Here is a 4751-nt window from a genome sequence, read left to right on the forward strand (position 1 = left end):
ATAGAATTTGGTTTGCGTTTCACTTCATTTACATATTAATATTATAATTACAAATTATTATATAGCGCATTTCATAATAACCGTATCAATGCGCTTTACATTAGTGCCCTGGTCATAGGGCCAATAACATCCCTGTAATGTTTCTCAGCTCCCTAGTTAGGGAGTATACAGCCCTGAGCTGCCTGTAAGGCGCTTGTGGCTGTCCATGCACAATATCAACCTCTACCCTCGCGGGTACCCATTTATACCACTGGGTGATAAGAAGCAATTATAGTAAAGTATCTTGCTCAAGGACACAAGTGTCACGATCGGGATTCGAACCCACACTCTGGTGAATCAGCACCAGAACTTGAATAATACATAACGTATAGTATAATTGCCTCTTTTCACCCAGGGGTACATCTGAATCAATAGGATACTTAAGTTGTGTTTCCTGTTTTGTCCTTACGTGACCACCTATTTAAAAAAAATAAAAATAATAATGGCTTCGTCTATGGCGCTTTAACATTATTACCCCTGGTCACTGGGCCTTAAATAATTCCTTAAATCCTATGTAGCGCACTAAGCTTATCAATCACAACAGAGCCGTATATTGGGAGAGTTGCGACAACTTGCGATTATAAGCCATTTTGTTCCTCAAGGAACGCATGGGCGAACACGGGGTACCAGACTAGTCTGCCCATTGGGTTGTGCTGCGTTTGAAGACAACATGGCGCCCAGCAACCACGTGACCTCACAGCTCTGAATCACAATAACCTACTCCGCCCTCACAGGTACACATTTACCACTGGGTGAAGAGAAGCAATTATACTATACGAAATGTATTATGCTCAAGGACACAAGTGTCACGGCTTGGGACTCGAACCCACACTCTGCTGAACAGAAACACCAGAGCTTGAGCTCGGTGCTCTTAACCGTTCGGCCACGACACGGCACAAGGGTCAATAATACGTTTACTTTCATATACTATAACAATTATAATGTGAGACTCAAATTAAACACAATGTCCACAAATTTACATACAACTTACACAGTGTTATTATAAGATAATGATGATAGAAAGCTTCCCTTAATTTATTACTTGCTGTTGTGCAGCTGTAGTTAAAAAAAAGAAAAGAAAAAGTGAAACAATGTCCCGAAAATAAGCTTCGTCAAAGTTTTAGCATGTGAAACGTATTTACCAGTTATGGTATTTTACCATAACTGGTTAATACGTTTTTACATGCAAAATAATGTTCCTTCTCACTGAGAGTGAGACGAAAATTATTTGTGTGACTTGTTTTAGTACTCATTATTTCTCATACACTATACAGCACTTTAGCAACTAAGATTTTAAAGGAATATTTCTAGTAGCATTATCTTCAAACTGAGTAGTTTAATGTACATCTCTGGACATTATGTTGTGTGTTACAAATAGTGCCCAAATCATTTAAACCGTGTAAGTTTATTGTAAACGTTTTCTGTGGATGTTGTGTTTTGTGCCATACATGAAGTAATTTTCGTGTGTTTCTGAGTTTTAGGCCTAAGCATTGTGCACTGTAATCTTCGTGTGTCTTTGAGTATTAGACCTAAGCATTGTGCACTGTAATCTTTGGGGATGTTTATTGGGTTGCACCCGTTCGCTCCTCCACAAAGAGTGAGAAAGCGCCCTCTTGCGGATTACTCAATAACAAGAGCAGCCTGAATATTAGACTGGGATAAAGACAGTTCTTTGCTGGCAGATCCATAATAGCATTTGACTGCGTATCTCTATGTGAAATGACTGGGGTCAAAGTTAATCTACACGCCGGTTCTCAAGGAAGGTCTCTGGCGTTATTCACGAGCCTCGAAGTGTGACGTCAGATGTTCAGGCTTTCTGATTATTAGACTGGTTCCATGTACTTATGAGCAAGGTGTTGGCTTTAGTATACATGTGCGCCGGGTGTAACTGCAAATCTCCAAAACCATGAAGGCCATGTGAAATGTTTCTAGGTCAAAGCTGACCATCTACTAGGGCTCAACAGGATCCTGTTAAATGAGCTTTTGACCGCATATCCCAATCACATTTTGAGTACACATTAGCTTGCATTGTAAATTTGTAAAACACATTACATACAAACACTTTGCACAGGCAGCAGGCAATCGAAATTCAGCTACTTAAAGGAACACGTTGCCTTTGATAGGTCGAGTTGGTCTTTGGAAAGCGTTCGTGACCGTTTGTTATAAAATGCATTGTGTAGAAAGATGTAAAAGCATAATCAATCATCCACACAAACACGCCTAGTCTTGGTGCAAGACGTTTCTCGTTTCCTTATCACGCACACCGCGGCCAATTCACCGACAGCGCGCGCAACGAGTCACCTGACTTATAGTCCACTCACTGCCGCGGAGAAACGCCTTGGTCCGTGTACAGATCGCTCGGGAAATTCCGAGCACATTCCAATCATGCCGTGCTGCGGTAGGCCTGCATAACTCTGACGTAGCAGTATCAGCATATTTTCCCACAGTCTGGTATCTGTACGTCTTCGATGCAACGCAACCAGAAACAGCCAGGCTTCCTCGTATGTTGGTGTGTAGGGCTTGTATATTTACGTTAGTCTTTTAATTTTTGTAAACATGATTGCTACTGAACGATGTGCGAATTTTAGTTTGCCCTGAAATATGTTTTTTGGGAAGATTTTTAGAATTTTTGTAAATGCAATTAATTGAGGGGAATGGAACCTTAAAATGTTATGAACGAGGATGTTTATTAGCAACAGAGCTAACAAAAATAGATCAATGTACACGAACATGGGATTTTCTGGCATTTTTAGTCTTAGTCCAAATGGTAACTTTGTAGGAAAAAAACATTATAGGGTCACAGTGCCTGAAAGTACTTTTTATGCAGAAAAAAACTAAACACTACAACCGAAACTTCCGTATCATACTCACACAGCTTGGTCAAAATCAACCGGTGGTCGACCACCATTACATGTATATCTAAGCCTGTGAGTAATTTGACACGTCTTCGCGAAGATAAGAAGCCCTGCCACAACACCACGTTGGCATTCGGCTGTGTACTGTGTGCATGTGTGCAAGAAGGTACAGCCAGACATATCCATTGCCGACACACTTGGCCACAATTATACGTGGCATGTAATGGAGGCTATTTTCGCCCCAAACTGTGCTTTATAGTAAAGTGCCGATAGCCATGCACGCCAGGATATCTTTCCTTATTTTCGAAATAATGTGCAAATATACCCATACAAGTTACAAGTTCTCTCATCCGCAAATAAAACACTCGACTCCTCGAGTCTTGCCGATGCGGTCAGCAATATTGTTATTGTATTTTTTCATTGACTGACAATTTCTTCCCTCTAACAATCGATCGCAACCGCTGATCTCTAATTAATAATAACATATGAAGATCAGTGATCGCCTAGCTTTGCATGCACAACAAAACGCACATGGTGTGTATACCCCCGGGTTCCCGCCATAGCATGATGCAGCGAGGCTTTTACTCGACACGTCGGGTGCATTCTCAAGTTACCAGGCTGGCCCGCTTGTCTGTTTCCAGTTGTGCGCGTGCGTAGTATTTTGTTGACCCACACGTTGAATATGTATGTGAGGTCACATAACTCAAACATGGACACGGACCAAGACGTTTCTCCGGCGGTGAGTTTACTTATTAGTCAGGTGAGTCGTTGCGCGCGCTGTCGGTGAGTTGGCCGCGGTGTGTAAGAAAAGGAAACGAGAAACGTCTTGCACCAAGACTAAAACATGCCTCGAAATAGCACGGTTTTATTTTTACCTCGTCGACTAACATGGTCGGCAATTTATGGGGGTCAAATGTTTGACTCCCATAAAATGGCCGACCGTGTTTGCTCGCAAAGTACAATGAAAACCGTGCAATTTCGAGTCAAATTTGTGTTGATCATTGTGTACTACATTTAAAACAACTTTCTAACCATATTTTTTTTTTATAAGAGATGTTAAATTTGCATCGGGGATAAAGAATAATTATTATTATTATTTTTTTATTATTTTTTATTATTTATAATTCATAACAGTTACAAACGCTTTTTATAGACCAACTCGTTCGATCCAAGGCAACGTGTTCCTTTAACATCAACTCGGACCAATCAACCGTCACTAATTCGTTCGTAATTCATTGCGATGGAATGACATTGGACAGTTTTGAAACGGTGTTCATAATACTTGATGTGAACAGGAAGTAAGCACAGTGAACCTTCCGATCAGTGGACATTATTTAAGAATACTATTAAAATAACACGTTGCCTTGGATCGGACGAGTTGGTCTATACAAAACTTTTTTTGAAACCGTTTGTTATGAAATGCATATGGTTAGAAAGATGTTTTAGAAGTAGAAATATAATGATCCACACAAATATCACTCAAAATAGCACGGTTTTTCCTTTTACGTCGCGAACCAACAGCGTCGGCCGTTTATGGGAGTCACAAATTTGACTCCCATAAACGGCCGACCGTTTTAAACCACGCAATTTCGAGGCAAATTTGTGTAGATATTAAATTGTATTCTTTTTTTACAACATCTTTCTACCCATATGCATTTTATAACAAAAGGTTTCAAAAGCTTTTTATAGACCAACTACTGACAAAGTCCAATTTCGAAAAGGCAACTGTCATTAATTATCTGAGCAGTGCTTTGTGCACTTTGTTATTATGTTCCAAAACATTTTTTCTGGTTTGGCGTCACTCTTAATACGCATGTCCACAAACGACCACTTGGGTATAAAAGTGATCGACGCCGA

This window comes from Asterias amurensis, chromosome 10 (assembly GCF_032118995.1).
Source record: "Asterias amurensis chromosome 10, ASM3211899v1".
Lineage (NCBI taxonomy): Eukaryota > Metazoa > Echinodermata > Asteroidea > Forcipulatida > Asteriidae > Asterias > Asterias amurensis.